This window comes from Microcaecilia unicolor, chromosome 8 (assembly GCF_901765095.1).
Source record: "Microcaecilia unicolor chromosome 8, aMicUni1.1, whole genome shotgun sequence".
Classification (NCBI taxonomy): domain Eukaryota; kingdom Metazoa; phylum Chordata; class Amphibia; order Gymnophiona; family Siphonopidae; genus Microcaecilia; species Microcaecilia unicolor.
This window is the reverse complement of record NC_044038.1, coordinates 63207033-63224755: the sequence shown is the minus strand read 5'-3', so window position 1 is coordinate 63224755 and position 17723 is coordinate 63207033.

Here is a 17723-nt window from a genome sequence, read left to right as displayed (position 1 = left end):
TATAAGGCTTTAATTTCACCAAAAGAATACTATGCCTGACATGGCCACTCTGTGCTTAAAAGGCTGCATCAGAGGCAAAACAGTTAAATAAAACAATCACATTGAAATAATATATATTAAAATAAATAATAAAACAAACAAATTAATCATATACCACATAGAAAAAAAATCAATGTTAAAAATAAAATGCAGCAAAGTTGACTTACATCAAATTAAACCTAAACATCAAAATTACAAACATGCTAATAACACTATAGTGTGCATATCAATCAGATAGTGTAGTGGTATGAATGTGCCACAATCTAGTCCTAAAGACACTCATCACTGTGCATAATAGTGCAAAATGTAACATATAGAACTCTAGTATATGTCATTTACATGCATTGCTGCATATAAAAACAAAATGTTGACTTTGTTTTGTTGAAGCGTTCTTTTAAGATACACCTCACACAATAACCCATGGACTAAAACCATATCTGCACTGTAATAGTGACTATGAGAAAAGTCCAAGTGACAAGCTTGCCTCTCTGGCTAAAGTTGATGTTTGGTGGTCTCAGTATTAGGTGACCAAAATACCTCACTCCTTTGGTGAACCTTCTTCTGTCCTCCTCCTCCTCCTTTTTTCTCCACTCTCACCTCCTCCTGAAATCTGGAATGTTTAATGTTCTATATGGGTCAACCAACTGATAAATGCACTTTTGTTTTATAGTGACCTAAAGGTCCCAGGGGCACTGGCATTTGTTTATCAAGGCTTTAACTTGAATGGTTTGCTTTCTTTATTTCCATCCTTATACAGTCTGAACACCAGCAACCTAGTTTCTTTGCTGAAATGTAGAGAATTACATACACTTCTCTGCAATGGAAGGGAATCAAAGAAATCAGAATTGGACATTAATGACCCAGTGTGTAACCTAGCTTGCAGAGAAATGGACATGAATCTTTGGTAGGGACGAAAGTAAAAACAGTCAAAAAAGGTGGGAAGAAAATGCATATTGGCATCTTTGCTCAACAAAACCTACTGAACAATGCAATAAGTCAATATTCTTTGGGAAGCCGACTTTAGGAAAATAAAACAGGTTTAAAGTCACTTAAGTTACATATATGTACTCCTTTTGAGGACAAAATACTCTTGCAGTACAATAAAGTCTAATACTTCTGAAATGTATTTCAATGATTTGTTGGTTTGCCTGTGTTTCTAAGGAAGGTGCCAAAGTTTTAGGGTCACCAGGATTCTTGGGAAGTCAGGAAAGTTTTTGAAAAGCACAACAATAAGCATATGAAAATTGTAGAAAATTGGGGCCATGATGATTTTCAGGCTACAATCTCTCCTTCTTCTACTGAAAGACCAAGAGATATGAGCAGATCTGCACCTAGACCATCAGGTAAATTCACAAATATTTCCTACTAACTGAGCTGTTCCAAAAGGTGGGATCCACCAGTCATGATCTGTGATTAATGTTGGCTTGTAGAATCCCATATTTTTATTCACACTTTGCATTTCAGGCCCTATCTACTGAAGTGTGGATTTTGCAGGGACAGTGAATTTTTTTTCTTTGGGAAAGCCCAAGTTCTGTCCCCAACCTTAACTAGCTCTGCCTCCAATCCCATTTTAGCTCCACTGCTAACCTCACCCCAACCCCAACATTTCCCCTTTCCTTATCTAACATTCCATTGGCCCCCACATGGCTTCCGGCATCTCTTTCCTTCTCTACCTCTGAACCACCCCCTATGGTGTCCATCATTTTTCTCCTCCTCTTTCTTCCACTGTGTCCAGCATTTCTCTCTTTCCTTCCCTCCCCTGACCTCTTCAGCATCTCTCCCCTCCCCCACCCCATGGTGTCCATCATTTTCTCCTTCCTTCCCCCCACCCTCAATCCTGTGATCTCTTTTTTCTCCCCCCCCCCCCCATGAGGTGTTGATTTCCTTACCTCCCTTCCCTATAGCAGTGGCATTGCAATCTGCATAATGAAACAAGTATTGTGGCCAGATAGCGTGGAGCCTTGAGCATCTGTGCATGCTCAAGGCCTACCAGCTCCTACCCTCTGTGAACTTCCTGTTTCAGAAGGGGCAGAAGCCGGCAAGGCTTGTGCATGCACAGATGTTCTAGGACCTGTACCAGCTGGTCATGATGCTTCAACCCATTGCCACAGGTACATAATAAGTACCTGTATATAATATATAAACCGCTTTGATTTTAACTACAGAAAGGCAGTACATCAATTCCCATCCCCCCTTTCCTTTCCCTTGTAGCATCACTGCCCCAGGTGAGGGAGGTAAGGAAGCCAACACTTCATCGGGAGGGGGAAGGAAGAAGAGAAATTCTGGTTGGCTGGGGGAAGGACGAAAATCAACACCTTGCAGGGCAGGAAGGAAAGAAACATTTTGGGCACACATGGCTCCCCCTGTTCTGATGCCTGTGGGATTTTTCAGTTATTGCAGGTTAATGGCCAAAATGAATGCATTGTAATTGTAACTATAAAACCTCAAGTGCTGAGGGCGTTCACAACATTTTACTATTCAGTTAATATAGAGAAATTTTTATTTTGCTGTGCATATGATGCAGTTAGTGACATCACCTGAGGAGGTGTTACCTGCACCACATTATCTAACAGTTAACATAGAGTAACTACCCACGCATTAAGTGCAAGATGCATCCCCTGCCCTTTTATGTAATAAATAGGTAATGCAGAAATTATCAAACACTGATAAGACACTGCATTAGCTATTAGTGTAAAGTAATTCCCATGTTAAGTAGCTAATCTGTCTTAATAAATAGAGCTCTTCATGTTTTGCAGATCATGGTTAATGGATTGTGATTGACAGGGCAAATTTGTAGATTGTAGTTTGTGATATATATCTACTACTACTACTTGACATTTCTAAAGCGCTACTAGGGTTACGCAGCGCTGTACAATTTAACATAGAAGGACAGTCCCTGCTCAAAGGAGCTTACAATCTAAAGGACAAATGTACAGTCAGTCAAATAGGGGCAGTCTAGAGTTCCTGAAAGGTATAAAGGTTAGGTGCCGAAAGCAACATTGTTCCTAATTCACAGATTGTGCTTTAGGATTTTTGGAATCATGGGTTTCTGAAGTATTGTGGGTAATCTACTATTGGGCTCATTTTCGAAAGAGAAGGACGTCCATCTTTCGACATAAATTGACCCATAATTGAAAAAAACAAGGCCATCCCTGACGAACACTTGGACGTTTTCACCCGAACGTGTTTTTATTACGACTAAGGCACAAAAAGATGCCCGAAATGGCCAGATGACCACCTGAGAGAATCAGGGATGACCTCCTGTTACTCCCCCAGTGGTCACTAACCCCCTCTCACCCTAAAAAAACATGTTTAAAAATATGTCGTGCCAGCATCTATGTCAGTCTTGGATGTCATACTCAGGTCCATGACAGCGCATGCAGGTCCCTCAAGCAGTTTTAGTGGGTATTGCAGTGCACTTCAGACAGGCGGACCCAGGCCCATACCCCTCTTACCTGTTACATTTGTGGAGGAAACAGCGAGCCCTCAAAAACCCACCACAAATTCACTGTGCCCCCCTTCACCTGTAAGGTCTATGGTAGTGGTGTACAGTTGAGGGTAGTGGGTTTTGGGGGGATTTTGGGGGGCTCAGCACACAAGGTAAGGGAGCTATGTACCTGGGAGCAATTTATGAAGTCAACTGCAGTGCCCCCTAGGGTGCCCGATTGGTGTCCTGGCATGTCAGGGGGACCAGTGCACTACAAATGCTGGCTCCTCCCAAGTCCAAATGGCTTGCATTAGGACGTTTTTGACATGGATGTCTTTGGTTTCGAAAATCACCGAAAGTCAGAAACGTCCATGTCTAGGGACGTCCAAATTTAAGGATTTGGACATCCCTGGCGGTATTTTCGAAGATGGACATCCACCTTGTTTCAAAAATACGGGTTTCCCCGCCCCTGGATTTTGCTGTTTTGCAAGGATGTCCAAATCGCAACTTGGACTCCCTTTCAAAAATGCCCTTCCATGTAACATGCATTTTAGACTTATTTAAAAGATATATAGACAGAGCAAAAGAATCATTTCACTCTAAGCAATATTCCAGCAATACAAGAAATACAGTCTAACCAGTGATCCATGATTTCCTTCTGTTAGTGAGAATAAAGATAAATAGCCAGGACCGCCAGCCAGCTCAGGTGCATAGAGGTATCTAGGGCAGTGGTGTTCCTAGGTCAGCTGCCACCTAGGGCGGATTGCCTCTGCGCTTCCCCCCCAGCGCATCCCCCCTCCCCATGAATCACAACACCCCCCACCCCCCCGCCACATCACCTCCCCCTCCCCAAATGCATTGCTCTTACATCCTGGGGGTGCAGGGAGCAGTTGCATAGCTGTTGGCTCCGCCGGTTTCCTGCCTCGAAATATGAAGTAATGTCAGAGGGAGCAGGGAACCGGCAGAGCAGACAGCCACACAGCTGCTCCCTGCACTCCACTAGTCTAATGGCCTCTTCATGTTACCATTCCTCAAAGACAATGATAACATCTAGGGGCCCTTTTACTAAGCCGCAGTAGGGCTAAAGAGCGGGTAGCGTGCACTAATTCACACTACTGCTGAGGTAGCGCGGGCACCCAGTGGTAATTCCATTGTTGGCACATGTTGCTTCCCATGGTAGAAAATAATTTTCTATTTTCTACCGAAGGGGGTGTTCCTGGCAGTAATTAGCAGCGCAGCCACATTGCTGCACACTGACTGATTACCGCACGAGTAGCGCGTGAGTCCTTACCGCCAAGTAAATAGGTGGTGGCAAGAGCTCAGGTAGGAAATAGCCGCATGCTACTTTTAATATTAGCATACAGCCATTTATTGCCTCATTAAAAAAAAAGGCCTTTTTATCTACTGCGGTAAAAAATGGTCCAGCACGCACCAATTTCATGCATCCAAACTAGTGCAGGCCACTTTTTACTGCAGCTTAGTAAAAGTGCCCCTAGCGAAGACTGTAAAGAGAGTGAGCCAGGCTAATTCTCAGATCATCAAAGAATTACCTTTTCTTGCTTTTTTCATTTCTGGCAGACTAACACTTCACAAAGTTCTGATTGTAATGTTCAATTCAAGTTTTTTTTCAGCAGAGGGCAGTAGCTCTCTGTTTTACGACCTTGGCTATAGTGCAGAATTCTATGAGCTGTCTTGATCCTGGAAAGATCTGGAATCATCAGCACCATACCAAAGGCTGTGCAAGTAAAGCAGCTGTACAGGGTGCAAACATGGAGGGATTCAAATATTGTACCCAGCCCATCATCTCCTCTCAGAGGTGGTGGTGAAGCGGGCAGGATGGGGTGGAACAGTTGCATAGGGTAAAACTATAGCTCGGTATGGTCCTGTCTGGAATCCTTTTTTTGGACCAACTTATATATCTTTGAACCTACAAAGGTCCCTTTTTCACACAAACATCACGTGATGATAATGAAGTGTGAATGTAACTGGGAAAACAAGATGTAAAACCTTGTACATCCAAAATCCAGAAGCAAAATTTCAGATGTGCTCAGCCCATGTGTTTATAAGGAAAATGAGGGATTGAGGGGTCAGGGGTAGGAGGAGAAAGGATGGTGCAATTTTGTAAGTGTGAGGTTCACTGGTAGTTTTGTACTACCCAATGACTTTCCCTTTGAAAACTAGCTATTAGCTATACAGGTACAAAAATGTCAGCCAGTCACAGTTAATGCAGTAGTGAAGACTGTATTTTTTAAGTTATACTAATTAAGGAATTCACGGGTTTTATTTTCTGAGAAACATTTTGCCATTTTAGTGCAATCTATTATACTATCTTTAGAATATTGTAATGGCATTTACTGCTTGTTGTCAGCTCAGTTGACTCAGGGCCCCTTTTACAAAGAGGTAGTAAGCCCAAAGAGGGCTCACCGCTCGCTAAAAAGGAAGTACTGCCAGGCTACTTCAGCAGCCCGGCAGTAGTTCCCACCCCCAGCGCACGTCATATCCAGTGCTACAAAAATATTTTAATTTTTGTAGTTCTAGTGTGTACCCGGCGGTAATCGGGCAGTGCCGCATGCTGCCCAGTTACTGCCGGGTTAGCACAGAAGCCCTTACCGCCACTTCAATGGGTGGCAGTAAGGGCTCCCCCCCCAAATGGCCGCAAAAATGAAAGACCTACCTTTTACCCACTGCAGTAAAAAGGGGTATCAGCACACGTCAAAAACACACGCTGATTCCAGCACAGGCCCCCTTTTGCCGCAGCTTGGTAAAAGGGGTCTTCAGAGATTACAGGTTATACAGAGTACCGCTGCCAAGATGGTGTCTAGGAAGAACAGGCATGCTCATGCTACCCCAAGTTTGATTAGTTTGCATTGGCTGCCAATCATTGCTCAAGTTTCTTTCAAATTAGCTTGTTGGGTATATAAAATATTTGATGGTCAATGTCCAGAGTACCTAGTAAATTTGTTTTCCTTTCCTCCATTTCCTAACCAGTCTAGAGCTGATGATTTTCACCTGCTTCCCCCCCCCCCCACCCCCCCTCCATGATTCTCTGGCATTAAGTATAAAAGGTCGCTGCAATTATCTTTTTCTTACCAAGCTGTTCAATGCTGGTGTTCTTTGCCAGTGACACTCAGGAATTTACCTATTTATCTTTCTTTTCATAAAAATTTGAAGACCTATCTTTTTTAGAAATCATATTCTTAATTTGATGTCTTTTTGTTGCAGACCATTTCTTGGAACTCACTTTGAACTTAATGTATTTTTCTTTCGCAAAACCTCAGGGGCCCTTTTACAAAATGGTAGAGCTACTGCCATTTTGTTGCATGCCATTTCTGGCACGACTGGAATATAGGGTTTTCTTTACCGGGCAGTGCCATGAACTGTGCGGTTACTGCCGGGTTAGAACAAGAGCCCCTACCGCCTCCTAAATACGTGGCAGTAAGGGATCCCCTGGAAATGACCACATGACAAATGTTTACTTATTGCACAGTCATTTCCTTTTTTTGGCTTGTTACCAGCTGTAATATAAGGGGCCTTAGCGTGTGGCAAATCCACATGCCGACGTTACCGTAGGGCCCCTTTTACCACAGCTTGGTAAAAGAAGCCCTTAATGATTAATTTTTTTCTGAAATCATATTCTTAATTTGATATTTTGCTGTAAAGAATTTTCTGGAATACACTTTGAATGTAATTGCTGGGAGTTAGCGGAACAGAAATACTATATCATAACATTTCTTATTTCTGAAGGGCAAGTAAGTATGAGAAAGCACACAATGGTATTTGTCATCTCACGATTCAGTCTTCATTCTTGAATACCCCAGTTTTGTAAGAATTGAGGGATGCAATTTTCACCTCCATTAGTTTAGCCAGTAACTCCACATGTGCTTGGATAGATCCCTTTGAAAATTCTCCCAGTAATTTTGTCAGACTTCCGCATGGTGCTAGCCCACCATATGACTACTCTACAAAACTCAGATGAGAAAACAACTGCATAATCATGCCTGTCACCTGCCTTATCACTAAAGTTTAAGATGAGGCCAAAGAAACACAACAATATCCAAATTTTACTAGGGCTGGGTGCCTAAATTTATTCTCAAAATTTCACTAAATTCTAAATTTAGGAGCAACAGGGATGAATTTCGGGTGGAGAAAGGAAGTCAAGAGCTTAGTATAGATTTTCAACTCTAGTCTCCATAAATTAGGCTCTTAAATCTAAGCAAATGACTGTCAGGCCTAAATTTATAAGCATAACTTTTAAGCTCCTAAAGAAGGCTCATGGTGGCATAGCTCAACAGAGACTGATTCCTATTGAGCTGGAAGCCTAGAAAATCTGAAGGAATCTGCCAGGGAAAAATAAGAAAATTATCTGAACATTTGAAGGGGGGGGGGGGGGGGAGAGGAATAATCCCCTCATCCCTCTGCTAAAATTTGGAGCCAGTTTTATGAACAGAAAAGGATGATTATGTGTTTGACCCAGTAAATCATCTTTCCCCTAAAGAGAGAGAACTGGTGAATTTGTTTCCGTATCATCCTGAGATATCTAATTCCTACTGAACAATAAAGAAATTGAACTAGGATAGGAGTAAGATCAGATTTTCATGACAAGATAAAGCAGGTACAGCACACCAATTCTACTTCTCTAGATCACTTTCCAGTGTACTCTGGTACCTGTAGTTCTGTGTGTCCCATATTAAGAAAAAAAATCAACTAAATTGCAAATGCCAGAAAGCATTAGGAGTTATAAAGCCATGACTATTTGCTGCTTTTGACACTATTGATCACCATCTTACTCTTTGATATTTATTTACTTAACAGCATTTCTATTCCGCATAGTCCAAAGTTCAAAGCAGATTACAATACATAATCAATTAAATCAACAAGAGATACATTACATAACTTAAAACATAAAATACAACCATAAAACACTAAGTTGAGAGACCTGTTCTTCTCAGTTGTTTCCTTAATTCCAAATAGAAGCCTGCTTTACTCCATTACATTTTAAGTGCTTTCTGGACTGGAACAAATGTGCTATTAGTTGTTTCCTAAATGCCATACAAGAATCCATTTTCCTAAGCTCAAAAGGCAGTGCATTCCACAGACTAGGACCCACAGACTAGGTTCATACACGCTAATGTATATTATGCTTATGCTTATCTATGCTTAATGCTAAACTGCTGACGCTATATCAAAGGCTCAAGAACTGCTCATACATGCTCACATATGATGAATGCTGATACCGATTGATGCTCACACAAAACCTTACCAATAATATTTACCAGACATAACAACCATTACTAAACACAGCCAACATGAATACCAACAAACTACTCATACTAATCTACTTCCTTCCCTTAAATTACCACGTATGGACCACTCCCAATATAAACAACAATCTTCCCACTACACACAAAGACCACAGGCAACCCAATAACAGCGCAACAAACCAAAAGAATAACAACCAACTAAAATTAAAAACAAATACATACGGAAATAACCAACAGAAAGAGAAGAAAAGACACAACAAAACCAAATACCAAGAAACCAGACAAATAATAAGAATCAACACAACCAAATCCCAAACAGAACCCTACAGACAAATCCAAATGGGATACATAAACGCCAGATCAGTGGTAAATAAAACACAGACTATAACAGATTGGATCATCACAGACAATCTGGACCTCCTATTCATCACTGAAACCTGGATACATGACCTTAAAGACCCTATAATCTTAGATCTGTGCCCACCGGGATACAAAATTAACCACTGGACAAGAAATGGAAAAAGAGGAGGAGGAATAGCAATTATATACAAATCTGAGTTTATCATCACAACAATAACCGAATCTATTCTACCGCAACTCGAAATCATTTCGGTAAGAATTAATCACTCAAACCTGCAAGAAAACCTTACTGCAGTCTTGCTCTACAGACCACCCAGGCAACTGGCAAGAATCCCAAACATACCTCATGGACTTTATCTCGAACACTTGTGTCTCCAGCTCAAATCTCATCATAATAGGAGATATCAATCTACATCTTGAAGATCTCAACTCAACCAGTACCCAAGAATGCGAAGAGTTCCTACAATTATGAAGCTAAGGAACTAGAGATATTTACTTAGAACTTCCTAGCAGCATCCCACCACAAATGTGCTGGTGCCTTCCCACTCAATATAAACTTTCATCACTTGTTTTCTCCCTTCAAAAATATGCACGTTTGTTATGGTTTCTCACAAGACTTTCTTCCTTGCAGACTTGGCTTTCAGGAGTTCATGGTATGGCCAGAGAGAAATGAACAGGAGCTAGCTGAGCTGTTGATGATACTGGGGAGTAGACTCCTATCCAATCCATATTAACAACGGTGGGATCAGCAGTACACAGGCTTCAGACAGGCACTAACACTGCCTGCTGCTTGTAGTGTTTATGGTACTGAAAAGTTGGCAGGTGTAGAATGTGGTGTTTGTTTTATAGGAGTAGGCTGGAGCTGTGTAGTGAGAGCATACAGGGCTCACAGAGCTCTTAATTGCCCATGGCTGCACTGTTCCAAGCAAGTCTAAAAATAACATAGCTCTCAAACAAGCCTACCCCTCACTTGTGAGCCTACTAATCTCTTCAGTCCTTAGAACACAAGGCTGCTACCACTTTGTATGTTCTTGGATAAGCAATATTAATGCTCTGTGATTTGGGATTATTTTTACTATTAATTTATTTTTATTTATTATTGCTATAATTAATTGTACAGTGTTATTGAAAGTACAATACAATTACTTAATAGGGGTCTCATGTTTCAGATTATTTTCCTGCAATTCCAAATATTCTTTCTAAACATGGCATTTCACAAGCATCAAATGATATGAGTTAGAATTTAGAAAATACTCCAGAAGTATCTTCCACACCCTTGAAAAATTTGCCTTGGGATCTGTAGAGTCCAGAAGCACATAAGACTTTGATTTAATTCCTCATTTGACAGATGACACCCTTTACAGATATACTCAGCATGATGTAGGAATATTGGATGAAACAGTATCTCTTAAATGCTATGCCGATGGGACACTGGTTCAGAACCAGTAGATAGGACAGAGTATCCCATACTAACTCACAAAAACATGTACTGCAATAACCAGTTATATGTCAAAATTCTCCATCTAAGTAGTAGTCCCAACCCTTATACAATGTGACAATTGAGATTGTCTAATTAGGTTCACACACACTTTTATTCACTCTCCCATGCACCCTCTAGGCAAGCCATTGTAGTGACAGTCCTCTAGATTCTATATAGTGTGCCTAGAGATCCGCACCGAATCTAGACGTATTCTATAACAACATGCATAACATAATTGGCTTAACAAGTCAATCAGCATTGTTAACAGCACTTAACAAGCAATAACGTGCACTAATTGGCAATAATTAGAATTTACAAGCACAACTCGCTGAGCGTATTCTGTAGTGAACTGTGCCTAAATTCTAATGCATGCAGTTAAAAAGGGATGTGGTTCTGGGTGGGGAAATGGGCATTTTGTGGGCATTCCAAAAATTTACACATGCAGTTATAGCATATGGCCCAGTGCATGCAAATCTATGTGCAGGGATTTAGGCCACGTATTTGTTGGCCTAAATGGACATGATATTTTTAGGCGCTAGGATTTCCACTTAAGTATATTCTTTATACCGTGCCTAAATCTAGTCACCGCTTATAGAATATGCTGAAGCAGAAATCTTTACCGTGCGGATTTTTTAGGCGCCATATATATAGAATCTGGCCCAGTGAGTGCCTAGAGGGCATAGATCATGGTTCCCTCAAAAGAATGTGTTTGGGACCTCAGGATAAGTAAATCAGTTTGAAAGGGAGAGTGCTGGATTGTTAAAGTTTTACATCTCTCATATCATACAACTCTTCACTAATAATAATAGGGGATTTGGCCAGTAACATGTGTAACAATATTTAATTAAGATTTATTAGCCACCTTTATGAAGAGATTTGCTTAAGGCAGTATACAAAAGGTATAGCTTGATATAGGAACAGTATGACTCTAGTAACATGACCAAATGTCAGCATAATACATAGAACCAGGGCTTTTTTTGTGCCGGTACGCAACGGTACGGCGTACCGGCACCTTTTTTCCCGGCGGCTCCTGCACTTACTGGGTGGGCCCGGAGCTAATATGGGTGGACACTATATATATAGGTATGAGTAGTGTTTCTTGGGATATTACAAAATAATGCCTTAGAATACACTTGATAATGGATTTCTAAGTAGTCTGCCCAACAGCTGCCCTGCATCAAAATAAACCACATATATACTTAATGGGGAAAAATGACATTTTTAAATATAATTACATTATTCCTTATCTTAAAATTGACCAGATATAAGTTGACTACAATGGCCAACCTCTCAACACACATGACAGGATCCTGCAATATAATTATATAGCACCTCAATAATAGAAATACAAAATCCCTTCACTGCCAGGTACTTTGTGAAGTAACACTAAAGCCTGCAAAGAAGCTTCTTAGAGCCTATATTGCAAACCTTAACATCAATTCTGAACACGAATACAAATAGCAGTACTTTTATAAAGGCAGCAGTGAATATACGTAACAGCAACATACATCCCATTGGAAAAGTCAGACTAGTCAGACTCATAGATTCCCACACAAACCACATGCTGGCATAATCTCTCACCTTGGTCACATGCAGAACACATACCAACTCTCATCAATTACAGGACTAAAAATTAGAAATTGTCCTGTAGCCTGGCATTAGCCCTTCGCCCCATCCATTCCCGTAGCTAGGCATCAGCCCTTCCCCCCTCCATCCCTATAGCCCAGCATCAGCCCTACCCATCCCTTCTCTCCCCTCCCCCATCCATCCCTGTAGCCTGACTTCAGCCCTATCCTTCCCTTCCCCACCATCCATCCTCACAGCTAGGCATCAGCTCTACCTTACCCCCCACCTCTCTCTGTAGCCTAGTATCAGCCCTATCCTACCCTTTACCTGTCCCCCCCATAGTCTGGAATCTCTCCCTACCCTTCCCAATCCCCCCCCCCCCCACAACTTAAAGCACACCAGTATTAAATATAAAATATTTTATTTTTTTCGTGTCTTGGGCACTGTGGAGACCATCCTCACCCAAATACCAACTTAAAACATACAACCTTTTTTATTATTATTATTTTAACCTGGGCAATGAGCCCATCCCTGCCCAGAAACCCACCAACATACCTTTTTTCCCCCACCCTAGGCAGTGAAGAGCCCACCCTCACCCAGAAGCCCAGCAATGGGAGGGATATTGTGCTGCATGGTGGTGATGGATGAAAGGGAGAGAGAGAGAGAGAGAGAGAGAGAGAAACAGGCACCAGGTCGGATCCTAGGGAAGTTCTCAGATCAGTGTTCAAAGGCACAGTGAGTGGTGTGGCAGCAGTACTGCCCGGCCAAGCCGCTGCAGTCACACTGCGGGGGCACTGGGGAACAGAGCAGGCAAAACAGTCACGATGAGAGTGAGACTGATCACTGACTGAGACAGAGAGCACCAAAGCTACTATTGCCGCATATCAATGGTCCTCCCATTTCTAACCATGGCCAAAACAAGACATCCTGACTTCCCATTCCTGAGCAAGCACAGACTGCAACAAAAATTAGGCAGAGATAGGTAGGAGGGCTGTACCTGTGGTGGTGGTTGTTTGCTGCCTCGCTCTGGACTTTAGGCACAACTGCATGTGTGAATGAAAGGCTACTGTGCAGCTGCACCTGCAACCTAACTGGCACCTAGAAGACCGACACTAATTGGAGGGTCACAGAAGACTGGGTGGGTCTGAGCCGAGATTGGGTGGCCCTGGGCCCAGGCCCACCCATGCTCACCCATAGATACGCCCCTGCAATTAGGTTAAATTGTGTTCTTTCTGACTTTACTTGTTTTGGACTGCTTTGGTTCCTACTGATCTGTGTATCTGCTGTCTAGAATTTTGGAAGAGGTAAATGAGGAAATAAAAATTACACCCCCCCCCCCCCCGTTTACTAAGCTGCGCATTAAACAAGAAACATATAATAAACACTGCAGCTATTATAACCTATTCCAGTCAAGTCACATTTGCGACCTTCTTGAGCTCCAGGAAAGCTTTCAATTGTTCAAAAGGTAAAACACACATATTTTGACCCCACCCCCACCCCCCCAGAACTGTATATAGATATACTAGCTTAAAAGTAGCTCCAAGATTAAAGTGTTTCAGGTCTGTAAGCTGTGATTTTGTATTACTTTAGTTAAATCAGAATAAATCCATACTTTTTGTCTATGAAGAAGAACCCGAGAGTGGCGAAAATAAATCCATCACATTATTCAAGTCCTATTCCAAGACAAATGATGTCACTAAAGTAGACCTCAAAGTTGTTTCTGAAATAGATTCCTCAAAAATATCTGAAATATTAGTCAAATCCAATTCTTTTTCTTTAACATATTCAACTAACATTTATTCAGAGGAACATTCACATAAAATACCTTATTTAAAGGAGGAATTAAATCAAAGGAAAACTGTAAAATGTCAGTAAGGTATTTTTTTAAACATGTCCAGTAGTAATATAACAGGAACTCAAGGAAAATTTAATGTTCTAAGATTCAATATTCTAATAATGTTCTTCAACTGTTTGATTTTTCTATGGAGCAATAACTTATCCTTAGCAACCACAGCCTGAAAATCCTGGAGAGACATGGAGGGGCATAATCGAACGGGGCGCCCAAGTTTTCCTGAAGACATCCTCACAGGACGTCCTGGCAAAGGGGCGGGGAAACCCGTATTATCGAAACAAGATGGGTGTCCATCTTTTGTTTCGATAATACGGTCGGGGATGCCCAAATCTCAACATTTAGGTCGACCTTAGAAATGGTCATTCCCGGTTTTCGGCGATAATGGAAACCGAGGACACCCATCTCAGAAGCGACCAAATCCAAGCCCTTTGGTCATGGGAGAAGCCAGCATTCGTAGTGCACTGGTCCCTCTCACGTGCCAGGACACCAACTGGGCACCCTAGGGGGCACTGCAATGGACTTCAGAAATTGCTCCCAGGTGCATAGCTACTACTGCTACTACCACTTAACATTTCTAAAGCGCTACTAGGGTTACGCAGCGCTGTACAGTTTAACATAGAAGGACAGTCCCTGCTCAAGGAGCTTACCATGTGTGCTGAGCCCCCCAACCCCCCCAAAAAAACCCACTCCCCACAACTGTACAACAGTATCATAGCCCTAAGGGATGAAGGGGGGCACCTACATGTGGGTACAGTGGGTTTCTGGTGGGTTTTGTAGGGCTCACATTTACCACCACAAGTGTAACAGGTAGGGCCTGGGTCCGCCTGCCTGAAGTGCACTGCACCCACTAAAACTGCTCCAGGGACCAGGGCCATGCCAACACGGTAAGCGAGGTAAGCAAGGCAGGGGGGCGCTCCCCTCTGGGGGGCGCTGCCGCACCATGCTCACCTTGCTCGCCCTCCCGCTCCCATTGTTCGACATCCCGCCCTCTTCTCCCCCCCCCAACATCCCTTTTCTTTTTTTTTTCCTTTTTAAATTTACCTCCGTGGCGGGTACGGCAGCATAGCATCAGTGCAGGAGGCGGTGCTCGCTCCCGACGTCTCTAGCCTTCCCTTCGCTGTGTTCCGCCTTCTTCTGACGTCATTTCCTTGACGTCAGATGAAGGTGGAACACAGCGAAGGGAAGGCTAGAGACGTCGGGAGCGCAGCGCCGCCTCCTTCACTGACGCTGCGCTGCCACGGAGGTAAATTTAAAAAGAAAAAAAAAAGAAAAGGGATGTTGGGGGGAGAGAAGAGGGCGGGCAGTTGAACAATGGGAGCGGGAGGGCAGGGGAGAGACGAGAGCATGGATGCGAAGGGGAAGGGAAGAAGAGGGCGGGCCAGGCCAGGCCAACTGGGACATAGGAGCGAGAGGAGAGAGAGGAGCATGGATGCGAGGGGGGGGGGGTCATGGAAGGGAGAGAGGGGAATTGCTGGAAAAGGATGAATAGAGGGGGCAGGGGACAGAGGAGCATGGATGGGCATGGATTGGGAGGGCAGGGCTCAGGGAGAGAGGGGAATTGCTGGATAGGGATGAATGGAGGGGGCAGGGGACAGAGGAGCATGGATGGGCATGGATTGGGAGGGCAGGGCTCAGGGAGAGAGGGGAATTGCTGGATAGGGATGAATGGAGGGGGCAGGGGACAGAGGAGCATGGATGGGCATGGATTGGGAGGGCAGGGCTCAGGGAGAGAGGGGAATTGCTAGAATAGGATGAATGGAGGGGGCAGGGGACAGAGGAGCATGGATGGGCATGGATTGGGAGGGCAGGGCTCAGGGAGAGAGGGGAATTGCTGGATAGGGATGAATGGAGGGGGCAGGGGACAGAGGAGCATGGATGGGCATGGATTGGGAGGGCAGGGCTCAGGGAGAGAGGGGAATTGCTGGATAGGGATGAATGGAGGGGGCAGGGGACAGAGGAGCATGGATGGGCATGGATTGGGAGGGCAGGGCTCAGGGAGAGAGGGGAATTGCTGGATAGGGATGAATGGAGGGGGCAGGGGACAGAGGAGCATGGATGGGAAGGCAGGGCTCAGGGAGAGAGGAGAAATTGCTGGACATAGAGGGGAGGGAAGAGAGATGAAGTAGATGAAATGAGGGAAAAGGAAGAGAGGAGATAAACTGCACATGGATGAAGAAAATAGGCAGAAGCTGAGGACCAGAAATGAAGAAGAAAGGAGGAAAGGAAATAAATAAATGGAAAGGAAGCCCTGGAAACGGAGTTAAGAGGACAGATAGCAGCAGAATCAGATACTGGGCCAGCATGATCAGAAAAAGAAAGTCACCAGACAACAAAGGTAGAAAAAAATTATTTTATTTTCATTTTAGTGTTTGGAATATGTCCACTTTGAGAATTTACATCTGCTATTTTGCAATGTATAGCAGTTTGTTTCTAAGAATATTGCTGACAATTCCTGTCAGTGTGGCAAGTGGTGAGCGATTATTTTCATGGGGGGGCCGCCACCAACTGATAGTCTGCAGGGGGGCGCCAGAGACCCTAGGCACGGCCCTGCCAGGGACCTGCATACTGCTGTCAGGGAGCTGGGTATGACATTTGAGGCTGGCACAAAATATTTGATATGCTGCATACAGATGGGAAGGAGAGAAGGGGACAAGCTGCTTATGGATGGGAGGGAGAGAATGGGGCAAGATACACATGGATGGAAGGGAGAGAGGGGGACATGCTGTACATGGAGGGGAGGAAAGGGAGAGGGGGAAGTGCAGCACATTGATAGAAGGGGATAGAGAGGAGAGAGCATCATTTTTTTAATTGCATTTGTATCCCACATTTCCCCACCTATTTGCGGGCTCAGTGTGGCTTACAATACATTGTAGTGATGGAAGTACAATCTGTTACAACATAATTATGGTTACATTATGAGGCGTTAAGTTAAAACAAAGTCCAGGTATCGTTAAGGAGAATAAATGCTGGTCATGACTCATGGATTGGAGGTAAAGGAAAGGGGGACATGCAGCTCACGGATGCTTGCTTTTTTGGAAATGTACATATTTTCTAATTTTGCATTTAGCAGGGTACTGAAGAAAATGCATTTCTTTTACTTTTACTAGTATTTTCACCACTTATGGAATCTGGCTTTCTTGGGGTGGGGGTTCAAGGTGATTGTGCTGCAGGGGGTGGTGTGGGGCTGGGGGCAGGCCGGCACTTTATTTTTTGAGTCCTCTTTTTGTCTCCACAAATATGGTAACCTGACTTAAAGGACAAGTGTCCTCTTTACTGTTTTGTTCAGTCTCAGCCAGTTAAAGAGTTGAATCATCTTATTTCAAGTGTCACATTGATACACCACCTATTAGAGAAGAACTATGCACCCACGAACTTCATTGCAGTTCCAAAACTGAAAACGTCAGTGCTTTTCTTGTCTTTTAGTGTGTAATGGCATTATGAACCATTTTGAATAATGATTTTCAGCAATAAAAAATGGTATATAAAACTTTTTTAAAAAGCTGGGGCTACTTCCACTTGTCATTAACCACTGCAAGTCCTAGAGTGAGCCCACCGGAGTCTAGGACAGTGTAAACGGCTCTTGCTGACCGGAGAGCGAGGGTGGCACGTGTACGCTCGCCGCTGACTGCCAGCCTCAATATGGCCACCACCCCCGTTTGACGCGAGCCGGGTGGGCGTCCTCGCTCCCTCCCTTGTGGTTGTGCAGGCGAGCCGCGAGCCCCCCTGTGCCGCCCCGAT